The 17,816-nt window shown below is 48.8% G+C and overlaps 1 protein-coding gene and 1 non-coding gene across 2 annotated transcripts in view; one reads left to right on the forward strand and one right to left on the reverse strand.

The window, feature by feature from the left end:
• Positions 1-17,816, forward strand: part of LOC147692212 (leucine-rich repeat and fibronectin type III domain-containing protein 1-like protein) — a 2,508,250-nt gene that overhangs the window by 18,318 nt on the left and 2,472,116 nt on the right. The gene's annotated exons all lie outside the window — the stretch shown is intronic.
• LOC147692213 (U6 spliceosomal RNA) lies at positions 9,882-9,988 on the reverse strand. The gene has a single exon (XR_015300295.1). It is a non-coding gene; the product is annotated as a U6 spliceosomal RNA (small nuclear RNA).

Here is a 17,816-nt window from a genome sequence, read left to right on the forward strand (position 1 = left end):
AGCATTGCCGAGTTGTTTGAGAGCAACTGCGGCAGCTGCGGTCTCCATCCGACAATCAGCAGGATTGGTCATGGATAATATGCTTACAGTGATGGTTCCGCATGCAGTCGATACTCTTTTGAATCGAACGAAAACTCAGCACTTGACGAGTGCGAGGTTGTCTGGGTACGAATTGACGCTCTTGGCAAGCCACATTCAGATAAAACGTTGTAATGTCCTAAATCCGGCAACTTTGTTACCAATTAGTGCAGAGTCAGATGAAGTAGCAGAACATGACTGTTACTTGCGAACAGAAGAGGAAACAAAAGGTCGAGTGGACCTTAAAAACACCCCACTGGAAGACCCGGATGGCACTCTGTATGTGGATGGGTCATGTTTTAAGTTGCCGAATGGCGATGTGACTACTGCTTATGCTGTTGTAACATTGAATACTGTTGTTGAGACTGCAAGATTGAATCAGAATTCTGCCCAAGCTGCAGAGCTGATTGCTCTCACTAGAGCATGTGTGTTAGCAAAAGGGAAACGTGTGAATGTGTACACCGATAGCCAGTACGCTTTCGGTGTAGCGCATAGTTTTGGACGATTGTGGCGAGAGCGTGGTTTCTTGACGTCGCATGGCACGAAAATCCAGCATGGCCAGCTTGTGAACGATCTTTTGGATGCATTGGCTTTGCCTGCACAAGTTGCAATTGTTAAATGTAGTGCGCATCGTAAAGTGACGGATGATGTTGGTCGTGGTAACGCGTTTGCAGATGAGATTGCTAAGGAGACTGCCCGGAACCTTAGCACTCGAATGTATGTGACGAGTTCGGTTAGGTGGCCTGCAGAATCAGGTATGTGTGAAGATACTGTTGAGAGTGTGAAAGCAATTCAGAATGAGGCCACTGAGATTGAAAAGACGAAGTGGAAAGAAAGTACGGGAAAGTTGGATGCGAATGGTTGTTGGATTGATTTGTCGGATCAGAAAAGATGGATGTTGCCTGATGCGTATGTGCTGGCCGTTGTGACAATGGCACATGGGTTAGCACATATTAGCGCGAAAGGCATTTGCAAGTTGCTGGCTGCTGTGTGGAAGAATGATGGCATTACAAAGTGTGCTGAACGACTGGTGAAGAATTGTATGGTGTGTATAATGTACAATCCTGGCAAAGGAACCCCAACTCCCCCTGGCAGTTTTGCTCCTCCTTCGTATCCCTTTGAGGTGATCCAATTGGACTTCATCCATATGGAGCGATGCAATAACCTGAAATACGTTTTGGTTGTGGTTTGCGCATTCTCCCGATGGATCGAGGCCTATCCCCTCAAAGACAATACTGCTTTGTCTACTGCGAAAATCCTACTGAAGGAATATTTTCCTCGGTATGGAATGCCTAGAGTCGTGTGGTCAGATAACGGAAGTGAGTTTGTTGGAAGTGTGATGAAGAGTGTGTGTAAGGGCCTTGGAATTAATCAAAAATTCCATAGCGCCAATCATCCCCAGTCAGCTGGATTAGTTGAGGGATACAATGGTACCCTTAAACTAAAACTAGCGAAGATTCAGGCTACGAGTGGACTTTCGTGGCCCGATGCTTTGCCTCTAGCATTACTGTCAACTAGGGCGACTGTACACTCCCGAATAGGGCTTAGTCCCTATGAGATAGTGTTCGGCCGTCCTGCGAATGTGTGGGGGGTTCCTAGGCCAGGAATATTCTCTGATCTTGAGTATCCAATGTTGATTGACTACTTACATGACTTGACTGCTAAACTGAGGTTAATTCACCAACAGGTTTACGACGCCTTGCCAACGCAGACGGAGGGTCCAGGCCACCAGCTCCAGCCCGGGGATTGGGTGGTTACTCGTAACTTCTCACGCAAGAACAATCTGGACCCCCGATTCACCGGACCTTACCAGGTACTCCTGGCCACGAGGACTGCCGTTCGTCTTGAGGGGCGGAAAAATTGGGTACATGCTACCCATTGTAAGCGAGTCCCTATTCCTCTGCCGGCAGACCCGTGGGTAAGGAAAGGCATTGCGTCAACAGAAACAGAAACATTGCCGGCGTTTGTACCTTTTAGCGACGCACAGCTTGTTGGGGAACCCTCAGCGCAGCAGAAAGCCACTGTTGAACACTTGTCAGCAAAAGACTCAAGACCAGATCAACCAACTGATCAGCAGGACGCTGTCTCTTCAACGGATCCTTTGTTCGACGAGCAGACACGTCCCGGGAAACATCGATATTCTTTGCGATCTCACACTAAGGACAAATAACATTTTCTTGCTTTGCGGAAATTGACAACTGCAATATCCTCGTTTCCCATGATCAAGTTTGAACATTCGTATCATTGAAAATTCTTTGTACATATACCAAGCTTCTTCCTTGTATCTTTTTCCTTCCACAGCTGAAAGATATTGTGCTAATATATATACATATTGTGTATTGAAGGCCGTAGGGCCGCGCGCGTACTTCCTTCTGGACAGTAGGTCTTGACGCTAGGTTAAAGGCCGTCGGTTCCTAGGAACTCCTGGGAATTGACTATTGCTGCACAGAACGAAGTGCGTCAAGAAACGTTGCGGACGGTCGTAGGGAATGGCATTTTCGAAGCTGAACGATTTGGAAGGAGCTCAAGTCTATAGATTCAAGCTGCAGCAACTCAGTCGTACCAAATGTTTTATATTCCAACTGTTTGTATTGTTTTTGACTGCTTCTGCATTATTGGCGGGTGGGGTGTATTACACGATGTGTTACTTCTTACCTGCTACCCCTACTCCTACTTCTTACCCTAATATTACCACTACTGCTTCTCCCCATTCCTTTCACATGTTACCGGAACACGAGCAGGCTAGACGTGTAGAATTCCGCAACAATTCCTTTATTCAGCTCCTTCATCAGCATCAGTTAGTGGTTAACACTACTAATTGTTGGGTGTGTGGGTTGATGCCACACACTACGGGTAAGGGAATTCCATATCTGGTGTTACCGTATAGTTCCCAAGGGTCAGCTCGAGCATTCCAAACAATGTTTCGAAGCGCACTGGGTTTCCACCCCATTCGAGAACCACGTTCCCCTAACTCTGGTCCTACCTCGTATCAGAAGCAGCTATCAATGGCAATAGAGGATATGGAAGATGAGATCCATGATCCTTTTCTTATCCCTGAAGAAGAGGTACAAGCCTATAGGGTTCTAAGTAGAGGGGAATATAGTATGTTCATTAGTGAAAAGCAGCTTAAAAGCTCGCCTCCAATATGGGTCGTACCCCACACTGGTAATTTGTGTCTTATGGGTCGTGGTCAAAGTCCGCAAGCCCGACTTGGAGACAGTGCTTGCACTGAAACCTACGTTCTGCCAATGTCCCCGTCCCCTGTGTTTCTGGCTGCCAAGGGTACATACTTTATCTGTTATGATCGTGCATACACATGGTTGCCCGCAGACTTCATGGGCACATGTTTCAATTGCAAATCTGTTGCCTCCAACGTTCACTGTAGATGCCGATTATCATAAGACTAGAGTTGTACGAGGCGTAATTAGCGAAGAAGATACTGCCGGTCAAGAGGCAGGAGACTTTTTCAAGGGTTTCCTCCCGTTTTGGGGACCTATGGTTAATAGTAGGAACCTGAGACATTTGACTCGAGTGGTAGAATCGACAGCTAATATTACTGCCAGTGCTCTTGGTAATATCACCACAGAACTACAGGCGGAGAGACTTATGACGTTACAAAACCGTATGGTTTTAGATGTCGTCTTAGCAGATCGCGGTGGGGTATGTAAAGTGATCCATTCGAGCTGCTGCATTTTCATTCCAGATAATGCTCCTACTGTCTATCAAGCCATCTCGAAGTTGCATAAGATCTCCGAATCCATACACGTGGATGTAGGGGATTGGACGCTACTTGGATGGTTTTGGGGCCTGATGTCGACTTGGGGTTGGAAGATTCTGATGATCATCGGAGTTGTGGTAGTGTTCCTGTTCACGTGTTGCCTTTGTGTGCAGTGTGGTCCTGCCTTATGTGGCCTCTGTGCTACAACGTGTATGAGACAACCATCTGTTACCAAGGGGACTCGATTGGACAGAGCTATGCTACAACGACATCTCGATGGTCTGATGAATATCGAGTATGATTCCGACTAGTGCTTGCCTACATGAGGGCAAAAGGAGCGTCTGAGGTTCCGTGACAATTGTAAGTGGTGCTTTCGACTCGCACGAATATGGTCGAGTCTGGTATCTATGAACCGCAAATGGCGAGTTTAGTAAGTGTGCGCAGTTTCGCTGTGCTAACTTAAACCGTTCGTTTGTTATGTGGGTTTTTCATCTGTACCCACGGGTTCCATCTTAGATACGGCATCCATTTTGTCTCTTGCCCTCAAGTAGCCAGCGAACGGACGCTGTCCGCTTCGCGACCCTGGGACTCGCAAGATATCTGCGGAAGACACGTGTTCTTTGAAAGTGTCTTTATGACAAGGGGGTTGCTGTTGTAAGGCAGGTGGCGCCGCTCGAGGCTCATCTTGCCGCACGGACTTATTGTCTCAGCCGTGCATCTCATTAGGCACGTCCCTTTGATGCCTGTATCTCGTGTTTCCCGATACCTCCCCTTTTTCACCCTTTTCGATCTCCCCACTGTCTCCGTCTTCCTCTGCACCTGTCTTCGTTCCTATTTCGATCTACTTTACTGCTGATTGGAATTTGCTAATGGTGGGAAGATGGGTTTTTACAGTTGGGAACCGCCAAATGTTTCCGCACTTATGTTCCGGACCTTGTGTGTTTCAAAGTGACCAAAGCGACCCCTCTGGGAGCTAAATGTGGGAACCGGGTTGTAAACTTTTGTGTTCAATGTTATCCTATGGGTAAAAACTGTATAAAAGGAGCGATCCACAGAACCAATTTGAAGCAGTCTCCCCGAACTACACTCGATGTACTTCCTGTGACTTCTGTGTTCCCTGCAGCAAATAAACCTTGAATCTTTGACGTCCAAGGAAGTGTCCCGTGTCTCTGTGACTTGTACGCCGGAGCAGGTTACCCACGAAGGTTTCAGGTGTTGTGCCCTGGCACCGCTGGGTCCAAAAGAACCCAGTCCTTCAAAAGTGCCACTCATTTTCTTCAAAATACCGCCTGAATGCATGCAAACACATAAACATAGACACACAAAAGACTCAGGTATGTCAAAAGCCAAATTTTCTCCTCACCTGCCATGGCTTTTTTAAGTGCCTCCAGGGTCGGACTGGCCGTAGCCTGATTGCTACTGCCAGGTGACTGACATGATTCATGTGTTTGCACAAATGCACAGGATAGTGTGAATGTGATTAACAGCACAGGGCCTAAATGGACCCTGCTCTGTCAAGCACAGGGTGATGGTGAGTACCCGGCCATAATGCGAATGAGCACTGCTGAATATCTCAGTTGGGGTTCTGATCGGGTCTGCAGAATTTGTGCCTTGGCTTCCAGAGACACGTTCCACTCCTGCTCACCAGCACAGCCAATGAGCCTACCTTTTCATGAGTATCGGTACTCTCCTCGGAAGTAGAGAAGTGCCAGTATTCAGAGCTATAAATCTAAGAAGTGCTGGTACTAAGTACCGGTGAGTACCGGCCCATTTAAAGCACTGATCATAAGTGATGTCGTTTGAGATGTCATGAGTGATGTCATGAGTGATATCACTGACCATGTCATGAGTGATGTAATATGTGAAGTCATAAGCAGTGCAATCCGGGGAACAAGTTATAGTTAGCTCAGGTAAAACTATAACTACTGAATTTCTATGCTTTTGTACGAGTGAAATCTGAGACTAACTATAACTTCCCTGTAACCTTTGATTCTTTCAGTGAATATATACGTATATGTGCCAACAGGCACAGTCTATCTGGAAATGTAAGGCCTAGCTCCTTTTGAATAGGAGCAAGAACTTCCACAAAGTAGTTTCAGTGTTCTTGGGCTTATTTAGTGAGGTGCAGTTTGGATCCAATAAAGCACAGGACCACACAAACACAATCTAGACAGTCCTCAAAAACAGTATTGTCAAGACTGAAATCAAAACGAGCAAAATGCCTTCATTTCAATGGCATTGCCACTTTTGACTTTTTAAATATTTGATGTTATGTCTACTGCTGCCCTTATCCCTCACCCATCCCTCTAGCAATGTTTATTAATACCATGCTTCTTCCCGGATTTGCTACTGCTACCATAATATGTGTATTACCTTATTGATACTCCGTCATTCGATTAACCATTTCCAGCCTACTTCGCTATCGCCACAGTGCACCACCCTTCACCAATGTATTTCTGTAAATCACCCCGCAATTCTGAAGTAGAGTATATAAACCCTAAATACATTCATAAACAAATAAATGCATATATAAATAACATATAAAGAAATAGAAATAGAGCTCTAGGAGCAGATATGTAAATAGAACACAACTTGGAGACGAACTCAAGTGACATGACAGATATTTCTGCTTTGAAACATCTTCATTGCTTTGCAAGAACAACAATAATTAGAAATGTCAATCGCAATTTGTGCTAAACATAGAGAAATGAAGCCCTGACTGCGATTTCCCAGCAGTACTACCACAGCAGGGCCCCAGAACTTGTATGAGAACACTCAATTAGTTCCCACACCTCCAGAGTTTGATCTCTATTAAGGATTTTCTGATAAATAAGTTGATGTGATTGCCTTAACTGCTATATTGTGTACAATATGCACAACTAATATCACAGCACCCATCCAATGTGTCCGTGCTCATATATAAAATATCACATGACTTAAGTGTCAATTTCACACACATATACACTGACCTGCTAAATAGTTACATTTATGTTATGAAGGCGTGCGTGGTAAACGTATATGCATGGTAAAAATGTGTGTGGTAAAGGCTTGTGTGGTAAAAGCATGTGTGTGGTAAAGGATGCGCGGTAATGGTATTGTGTGGTAATGACTGCCTTGTAAACCCTGAGTAGTGGATAATGAAAATGGGAGTACAGCGAAGGTGTGTGTTATCCCATATCTGTTAAATTTGTTCATTAGTGATCTACTGGATTCCCTCCAGAGATCAAATGAAGTACACCAAAGAATACATTCCATTTGCATGCTGAAATATTAGTATTTGTGGACAAGATCATGCACCTTTATACAGATGCTTCTCAAATGAATATTAGTGTACTGTGAGGGGAAAAATATATTAGTTAACAATATAAAATTAAAGAAATTAGGATTATTTAACGTCAGGATACTAAGACAAAACAGTTCCATAATTCCAATATCTGGGAGTGGCAATCTGTTATAACTCAAACTGGAGAGAACATACTGAACATGAGATTGTTAAAGGTGAGAAGGCCACAAACAACGTTCTGTGCTTCAGAGGGAACATATTGCAATATTTTCCACAGAAATGGAGGAATTTGTGTCTCTGGAAATCTGGAGAACATTAGACTCCTCAGCAAATAAGAGAGGACTTTCTAGATAAACCCTCAGAGTGTTTTAGTACAGTCATGGGGCATTTCTGGATTAAGAATGTGCTCTGTTCCATTTAGCCTGAAGGCCCAGGGAGACTGGATCAGGTATGCAATAAAGGATCAAGATCCATGGCAATTTACCACATTTTGTTTCTGAGATCATACTAAGTTCACTAAGTTGACAATGTCCATAACAAACAATTGCAACATTCTTCACTCTCTGAGAATGACATGTTTTGGAATTAAACTACAAATACCAACAAAAGCAATTTCTGGGACAATTTGAAAGGAGAACCCCATTTTAAACAAATAGAAATATATGAGAAAAACTGAATAATTCTACCTGAAGAAAGAAATCTTCAGGTGACATCTTCCATCAAGATTATTTTTCTATATACTCCATCCTCACAGGGCAGGAGAAGGTTTAACATGGTTTAAATGTATTGTCTGTATGCTTCCGAGAACCTGGCTAAATGGTAAAGAATGTTATCACAAATTGTCGACTATCGTCTAGCAGTTCCCGGAAGCTGGTCCAACAGCTTCAGATTTACCTTCACTAACATGAATTGAGGAAGAAAGTCTACTGACGCCTGTGAGAAAATTGGAAATCAAATTATATAAGAATGACTGTGTTTTAGTCAGGAAATTGGAGTACATGCGGGGGACAAGATTTTCTGATTTACTATCAAACTTGTGTGGGAAGGAAAGTCAGACGCCTATCACACAAATGTCAGCTAACTAATGAGATAATAATGAGCCACTTAGTTACAACCTAACCCTTGAAAGAATAATTTGTCTAATTTTCAGAACTAGAATCCCTTAGAACCAACTAACCACACATATTCAACGTGAGACAGGCTCACAGTAAATGCCCCGGTTACTTACCGGTAATCTTCATTACTCCGAGTATAGTCTTCCTCGCCACATGATTTACATAGTGAGCTTTAGCTCCACAACAGAACCCTCCAAAGCAAAAAGAAACCACCTCCCACCCCCTCCCAACATGGCCGACCAGTCCCACCTGACCTCTATAAGAGGCGGGCCGGCCCAACCAATCAGCCTGATCTACCAAGCAAACAATGAAGCCGATAGCCAGACAGGGAGGGGGGGAGGGAACTCATGTGGCGAGGAAGACTATACTCGGAGTAATGAAGATTACCGGTAAGTAACCGGGGCATTACCTCCTCGTAAGTCTTCCTCGCCACATGATTTACATAGTGAGCAAATACCCAAGCCAACAAGGCTTCATTGACCACCATAACCACAACACCACATGGTGATGCAGAGAAACCAACCCAAGGTTGATGTAAACAACTGAAAAGAAAACAGGGACCACAGGAAACCTGAAATCAAGACCTCCAGGAAAAGGAGGCCAACCAGGAGTCGCAGCTTCAGCACTCAGAACGGCCCCAGCGAAGTCCCCCCGGGACTGCTAGAGACCCACGTACCAGGCGGGTGATGACCACGCCGAAGTCAGACCAATTCTCCACAGAGGAGACACCCACGAAGGGGGCCCAGGGAACAGAGCCACACATCGCAGACCGACCCTGGGCCCCCGCCGGATCCACCGAACCCAGCGAAGCATAGGGAAGGATGCCAGCCTGTGTAAGCCCGCGAACCAAGGAGGAACGAGGGCTAGCGGCCCGAACGAACCGGGCCCAAAAGGCATAACACAGGTCATCCCACCGGGAAAGGAAAAACGTGCGGCTATGAGAAGCCAAAACAGCACGCCGAACAACCAGCCCGGACAAGGGAGGAACCACGTTGGTCGGAAAAAGCGGTAAAGATACCACCTGAGTCCGAGGCCCCAGGGAAGGGACCCCGGGAAGGACACGGGGGACATGCCGGAGGAGCAACCCCGTCCGGCAAAATCCGCAAGAAGGGCGGGGAGCGGAGGAACGACCCCCGCACGCCCATCCGCCCAGCAGACACCATCGCCACCAGGGAAACCTGACAGGCGAGGAACCGCAAAGCCACCGAGGGCCGGGTCCCAAAAGGGCGGGCCCCGAAGAGCTCGTAGAACGAGAGAGGGAGTATGCAAGTGTATTGCGATGTGCATAGCGCACGTATCGCCCAAAGGCAACAAGGTGCGTGCCTTGGGAACCCGACCTGGTATTCCCCTGTGAGATATCCCATCCAGGTACTAACCAGGCCCGACCCTGCATAACTTCTGAGATCGGACGAGATCAGGTGCTTTCAGGGTGGAATGGCCGTAGGCTGCAGGATACAAGGTGAGAGTCAGGCATCCCGCCGCAAGGGGCCCCAGTGGAGAATAAGCAAGCATCTGCCCAGAGTTGCAGAGTGTGAACCCGTGAGACGAGTAGGCACCGGCATGAGAATTCTCGAGACCATGGAAGTATTTAAGCTCAAGACCCACCGAGGCGGGGAATCGAACCCAGGTCCAGGACCAATCTCAGCTACCGGGACTGCCGCCTCCAACCCCTGAGCCACACTGCTCCACCAACATGGAACGCTCCACGAATTTGCGGGACCTCCTTGCGCCGGAGCCGTGGCAATCCTCTCTGTATCGTTCCAAATCATGTATATGTGCCGCCGGGGCGAGCACTGGAACAACCGCGGGAACCCAGCAGCAAAGCCACAACCCCCGAGCAAGCAGCCTCCTCCGCTCCAGAACCAGGCCTGCACAAGGAGGCAGGCCAGCCGACAAGAGCCGGCTCAACACCGGCGCCGAGAGCGGGGGACCCAATCACTGTACGGGAAGATCCGGGATCGGCCAGGTTGCTCGAATCGCCAGCTCGGCCAAGGAGAGGGAACCCGGGGCGGAGGATCCCGCCGGGAGCCAAAAACAGGAATGCCCCAGGACATGCGAGGCAACCACGCGCGGGTGCCAGGCACATCACCCCAAAACAAGTCCATGCGCAGCCGGGTCGAGCACCCAGGAGCACCCCGGCCCTGCCCAAGCGAATCCAGCCGAGGACCCGCGAATCAGAGGGCACGGGGGAAACGCGGACATCAGACCGAAAGGCCACGCGAAAGACCGGGCAATAAGGACCCGGAAGGAGGAGCAGAACCCGGGCAGGAGGGCCGAGTCCCCCTCCCAGAACCTATCCACCGGAGGCAGACCGAGCCGAGGCACCAGGCGCCGAAACACCACCGGGGTCAGGGCGAGACAAGGCAACGAAGGGAATTCCGACACAGTCGAGCCGCCGCCACAGAGCCGGACCCCGGGGGAAGGGTGGCCCGAAGGGACCGGACCGGTGACACCGACCCACCCAGGGCGACTGACCCGTTTTAAGGAACGCCTCACGAATAAGCGAGACAATCATGCGCAGGGGCCACGCCAAACTCCTCCGAATCGTTCCAACATTTGTACATGAGTGGCCGATGCGAGCACGGCCAATACCTGGGGACCACGAAGCACAGGTGCCAAGGCGGCCGGCCAGGAGGACTGCCAGCAACCCCCGAAGCACGAGGAGCTGCTAGACAGCAGGAGATCCCAGCGACCCCCAAACGCCCCGGCCAAACCCCCCCGAAAGAGCCAGAGGGAAGAACCGGGACCCGGCATACGCCCCCCGCAGGAGGACAAGCCTGAGACGGGGGCCGAAGGGCCCACCGCACCACGTGCAGGGAGTCGACAGGGGAGAGACACCGCTGACAAGACGTCTCACCCACGCAAACGACGAGGCCGAGAAGGACCAAACGTTCACCCAGGGAACACCCAGGCCCCCTACCCGGCGAAGAAGCTCCCCCAGGCGGGGCAGGAGCCCAGTCCCCACCCATGGGCCCAGAAAAGAACCACAGGCGAGACAAGGTAAGGAGAATGCATAAGGAACGCAATACGTCCATTTTTATAATATGTGCAGCCGAAGCAAGCACCACCAACCTTCCGAGGAGGAGGATCCCGCGGAAAACCGCAAGACCGGACACCGTCGCCGCAGAACCCCCCAGGCACTCCCTGCGGGGCCTCCACTCTCGGGCACCCACAATGTGGAGGACAGGCAGCCTTAGCGATGTGGGGGCCCTCCAGGCGAATAAGCAAGCAAGTGCCCCGAGTCGCAGAGTGGGACTCCCTGTCAGTAACAGGCACCGAGGCGAGGATAAACAGGTCGGTGGAAGATTTGAGCCCCAGACCCGGCTAGGCGGGGATCCCGGGCCAGACCTCCGCCTCAGGGTCCGCCGTCCACAACCTGACGCGCGACCACCCGCACAGGGGCCATGCTAAAACGTCTGTCGCGTAAGCGACCCAAGAAAAGCGCACAACACCCCCTAAGGGTCACAAGGCGCCGGAATGAATGCCCATCCCTGGACCAACCAGGCCCGACCCAGCACATTCACTGAGAGCGAACAAGACCAGGCGCCTACAGGGCGGAACGGCCCAATGCCGCAGGGGTACCCACAGGCACCCCCAGAGAGACGCCCCTCAGGCGGAGGCAAGGCTTCCTAAGCCTCGTGGGGGCCGTGTGTGCGACAAAAACACGCCATCTGTGCACAGAAGCCCGTGGCGGGGGACCGTTACTACAGCCCAGGCCGGATTCGAACCCCGGCCTGTGAGGGCTGACCGCCCCGAAGGCATAAGTCCACGGAGCAAAAAATGCAGCCGCAGCGAGCCCCTCCGGAAGGGGAGGCTCCGTCGCCGGCGACGGAAGAGAGGCCAGGACAGAAAGAGGTAGATTACGGCCTCCTGTAGTGGACGCAACAGGTACCGTCCACGGGGGAAACACGGGCCCCCCGGATGACTGTCCCCCCGAACGCGCCCCAGGCGCCGGGAAAAAAACACCTCTCCTCAGCAGAGCCGCCCTAGGACGGCAGACTGCGGATCCGGTGGAACCGCCAGCAAACACACATCACCGCCCCTGCAGGGACGGACCCTTCGTGGGGGCAGGCCCACCAATGGCAAAAAGCCTCACCTGCGCGTTCTAGCGCCTCGGACCCTCCTCAGGGCGTCAGCCCCGCTCCGCGTGCCGCCGCGCCCGCCGCCTGCAGTCGAACCAGCAGCCCTGGTCGATACAGAGGCCGCACCTGTCCGAGCGACGCCCCGCCCCCAAGAGGCGGGAGGCACCCGAAGCCAATCCCCGCGCTGCAACCAGCCGCGGGACCCAGGACGAAAACCCCGTCAGGAGGCGGAAGCGACCAGCGCCGTTGATCCGAGGCTGCAGACCAAACACCCGTACCCGACCAGCCGAGCCCCGAGGACCCGCCGACCGACAAGGTAGGTGCTGCAAGGCTTCGTAGTACCGAAGTTCCATAGTATGAGAGTCAACGTAATACGCAATTCTGTATGAGGAGACCAGAAGGCTCAGCCTCACAGAAGCTCAAGCTCTCTCGAGTCTGGCGTCTCAGACCCACGCCGAGGCTCACTACCCCGGCTAGGCGCAGCGCAAGGCCAGGAAGCGCGCCGCTGACACGGGGATGCAGCCCCGTGGCAGAGCGAATGCGTCGCATCTGCCACGAGTGTCGGAATATGGCAGAAAACAAGGCAGGCAAACATACGTCACACACCGAATGGTGAAAGCGACTCACGCAGACACTGTAGCGACTGCCACTCCCCCTCTGCAGGGCTAAGCCAGCATACGTGTGTTTAAGAAACCCAGCGTCAGTGTGAGGGGCATGATCGAAAGCGAAGGAGCTTCACTACCCAGCAGTAGTCATGTACATCTTTATACACAGAGAAGCGCTAGGTCACTTAGCACGTAGTGCTCACTGAGGCGCCCTTTGGGCCAAGGCCTGTGAATGAATCCCCACCCGTAAACGGGCGTATAACTCCATAAGTCCACAAGCAAACCACTCGGGACTCAATATGCCCGGCATCCCCCACACTCAGGGGGCGTTCGTACAGCAAGGGAAAACCTGGAATCACCCAGGGACACATGCCCAGAAAGCAACCGGAGCCCCAGTACACACCGGAGAACCCCCAGCGCCGGACCCAAAGCCCACTTAATGGCCAGGGCCCATTAGTAACGACCTGGGGATACACAGGGATGCCCAAACACCCCATATCCCCCGCCGCCCCCCCCCCCCCCCCTGTAAACCACTGGCACGCAATAGCAGTACCTAACCGGCCCCACAGGACCGGGGGAAGGAAGAGGGGGGGGGATTTTAGGCCTAAGGCACCAGGGACCGCTAGAGCAGGTCCTCCACCCTAAAACCCAAGGGCCAGCTCACGCCGGCCCATCTTACCTGAACAGTGCTCTGGAGAGAATCGTGCAGAACAAAAAAAACAGGCTGATTGGTTGGGCCGGCCCGCCTCTTATAGAGGTCAGGTGGGACTGGTCGGCCATGTTGGGAGGGGGTGGGAGGTGGTTTCTTTTTGCTTTGGAGGGTTCTGTTGTGGAGCTAAAGCTCACTATGTAAATCATGTGGCGAGGAAGACTTTAGAGGAGGTAATGCACTTTTCATCAGAGATATCCCAGTCAGTAAATTGCATTTATTTAGACGATTTCTATCAAAAATTTTGAGATTGTATCAACATATTCTCAAAAAAGGTCCGTATCTACAATTGGTGAAGTAAGAATTGTTTTCTCTGCCATATACCGTACAGCAAAAGCATGGGCCACTCATAAAGAAGGAGCTATTGCACTGGAATAGGCTGTGGGTGGCATAGTTGTAGTGCCCTGGACAAGTAAAATGGGCCACCTCTCCCCAGTGCGATAGTAGAACACAGCCAACGTTGTGGCAGAATTGGTCCCTCGCCCCACTGGGTCACTGCCACCGCACCTGCTGCATTATTGAAGGTCACACCCATCGGAACATGACCACATTAAATTCATCCAATAAGATGAGGATTTGAGATGCTAGTGAATTCTTACAGATATTGAACAATAGGTAAAAAGTGTTCCTGGCTTATATAAGCGTCATTTTGGGTCTGGACTTAAACAGGGCACAACAGCTACCTTGCCAAGTAACATTTACACTGAACATTTTTCGAAGTTTGCCCCGATTTTTACACTCTGCAAAAAAAAAAAAAAAAGAAAGCAATGCCTGGAACTGACATTTTGATCCATTTCCCACACGTTTTCTCTTTATTTCTGTATTTTTCTAAAGTGTTTTTATAATTCCCAATAGCTGAAAGATAATGATAAATGCGAGTACAAACCAAGAGTGAGCGCCCAACTGTATGCAATTATAATTCGTTGCTAAAGTTAAAACAGGTGTAAATTCTATTTGTATCCAAATTAGCACTCTGGTGGGAGGTTCACACTTATGAAATAGTCTGTAAAATAACCGATGAAGAGTAAAAGCCAGAAAAACTAGAGACCAGAATGAATGATACACAATGAAAGTAACAGAGCACAATAATGTAGGGTACAATACATCAATTCAACTGATGACACAGTAAATTAAAAAATAAATGAAATACGCTTGGTTACTTAACAAGCAAAATGATTACATACGAATTAAAAACAACATTTAAGCAAATATAGCTTGAGAATTTGGAATATAGGAACTCTACAGGTGTATTAATATAGCCTTATAGCCCGCCGTAGCGGGCTATACTGGCTATTAAAGGCCCGCTGAATCGTTAAAGGCCCGAGCCGAAGGCGAGGGACTTTAACGAGACAGCGGGACTTTAATTGCTGGTATAGCCCTGCTACGAACGGCTATAAGGCTATTAGAACATTCTGCCACTAGAGGGCAAAATGTTCTAACAAATTAAACAAAGGGTTCTTCGAGAAGCCTTTGTAGAACATTGGAATGTTGCTTCGCGGGCCTTTACCGGCCTGTAGAAGCAGGGAGCACTCCGTTGTCTGCAATGGAGCTCCCAACATTCCAATGTTCTAATATTTGTTAAAGAGACACTTTTGGTCTCATTTTGGGCTAATCCGAGTCGCCGGCCAGAGTTTGGTATGTAACATTTTGTTTCATGAAATTTAATAAAAATTCATAAAACTAACATGAAACTTTGCTACATTAGTTTTACACTATCTCACCTTAAAACTGAATGCAAAAATTCCAAAAATATTTGGACATAGAAGCTAGGCCTGGTTCTTTAAGAAGGTGTCTCCAGCAAGATGTTTTCTGTTCAAAACAATCTCTTGCTGAAAAAATTGTGCAAAATTGTGCAAATTTTCACAGCCATGAATTTGGTGAATTGTGAGAATCTAGTTTAATGTGAATTTAACAAACACAATACAAATGTCATACAAGTTTAACACACGTGTTTTAATCTGTACTTCCCACCATTTTTTCACTTCTTTTGATGAGAGTTTTTCACAGTCCCTTAGTTGTTTATATTGTCAACTCCATTTTACTCCTGATATTCATTCGCTTTCAACCCTTTCTGTGTAGTTATCCTTGATTGATCAATATAATTTCTTTTGCTGCTTTGTGCTTTGCTTCTATTGATCCCATATTTTCAAATGTGTTTCAAAAATAAATTTTGAGATATCTACTTGTTTCATTTATTAATTGCACAATTTTGGTTTTATTGCTTAGTTCCTTCACGCAAACATTTACTGTCATTTTGGTTTATCAAGAACCCTCTTTTGCTACCATGTAAGTTTCATGAATAGAGCTTCTCCTACCTCTCCTTACGTTCTGGGATTACTCCCGGTTGCAGAGACTCTCCTTTACAGCATTTCAGTTTCTCCACCCTTCACCGGGAGGTGGGCTCTTTCTCCGTTCTTTGTTGTACTTGTTGGGAGCAGCCTCCGTTTTTTTGTATAAAGTCACCAATTCAGTCCATAGCATATCGGGCAGTTTTAGTTCTCTTTTTGGCAGTGGGTGAAGCATTTACAGCGGGACCATAATACGTCTCGATCCACATGGACCTTGATCACTTATCTATAACAATACTCATCTGCAAACTTATAAAAAGAAGAGAGTGGCACTCCAAGCATGCAGCCCACATGGAGAAAATGGCCTCCCCATAGATGCCTGTGTAGTCTGCGTTCCAGTCAATGATAACTCTGCCGTTGCAGCTTTGTGATTGGCTTAGGGGAGGGGAGGGAGGCTGCCTTCTTCCTTTGAGCAGAGAGATAGCAGATGTGACGCGGGAGTGGACCAGACGAAGGTAAGTTAAACTTTTTTTTTTAAACAAACCTCCACCTACGCAACCCCTTGCCCCCTCACCCCTGAGTCATGCCGGCCATGACTGGTGTAGAGAGGGACTGCGCTCTCCTTTCAGACATCTCCCTTAGATGATGGTTGTATGTAGTAGGGTGTGTGGAGAGATTGGCCTCTCTGCTGAGACCTCTCTTTGTAATGATAAGTTTGTGTAGTAGGTTGTGGGTCGGAACTGGCCTCTCCTATCAGACCTCTCTGTTAACGGGCAGGGGTTCTATAGTGTGGGGAGTTCCTGACATCTGTGGTGAGACCTTTCTCTGTTATGATAGGTGTGCAGGTGTGCATAGTAGGAAGTGGGGAGAGACTGCCCTCTCCTTTTGGAGTTATTTCTCAGATGACCGTTATGCTCAGTAGGGTGTGGGGAGTGCCAGCCATCTCCTTTTAGACCTCTCTCCCAGATGACAGGTGTGCATGGAGGGTCTGTGGAAGGACTGGCCTCTCCTTTCAGACCTCTCTCTCAGATGATAGGTATTTGTTTTAGGGTAGGGGGAGGGAGTGTTTTCTCCTTTTAGAACTCCCTCAGATGAGTGGTGTGCATAGTAGGGTGTGTGTAGGGACCTCTCTCTCAGCTGACTGTTGTGCTTAGAAGGGTTTGTGGATGGATTGACCTCTCTGCTTAGACATCTCTCTGTAATGATGAATTTGCTTAGTAGGGTGTGGGGAGGAACTTGGGTCTCCTTTCAGATCTCTCTTTGATGGTTGAGGTGCATACTAGGGTGTGCAGTGGGACTGGCCTTTCTACTGAGTCCACTCTTTGTAATGATGTGTGGGAAGGGGACTGCCCTCTCGTTTTAGACCTCTCTCTCAGTTGTCAATTGTGTGCATTACGATCAGTGGAGCAACTGGCCTCTCCTTTCAGACTTCTCTCACAGATATTGGATGTGCGAAGTATGGTGTGCGGCTAGACTGATGTCTCCTTTTAGACCTCTCTCTCAGATGACAGGTGTGCATAGTAGGGTGTGTGAAGAGACTGGCCTCTGTGCTGAAACCTCTCTCAGAAATGATAGGAGTGCATTGTAGGGTGTGGGGTTGTACTGGGCTCTCATTTCAGAACTGTAATATTTTTTTTTTTTAAACAACCTTTAACCATCTGATCCTCACAGTACTTGTCTCTATCACATTTCTTCTCACAAACATGGACCTCACAATGCATTCCTGCTATTAGAGTGTATTGAGAACTCATCTACTCCTTTTTTACTATTCCTGCAAGAGTCCTGGGAGATTGTATAAATTAGTTTAAAACAATATACATTTATTATCTTAACATTAGTTATCCTTTAGACACCTCCTCTCTCAATCTAGGGGGACAACATGCCTTTCTCCTTCCCCTTACACAGCTTTTTTTTATTCATGTCCAGCACACCTGCAAT

The sequence above is a fragment of the Lissotriton vulgaris genome, chromosome 9 (assembly GCF_964263255.1).
Source record: "Lissotriton vulgaris chromosome 9, aLisVul1.2, whole genome shotgun sequence".
NCBI lineage: Eukaryota > Metazoa > Chordata > Amphibia > Caudata > Salamandridae > Lissotriton > Lissotriton vulgaris.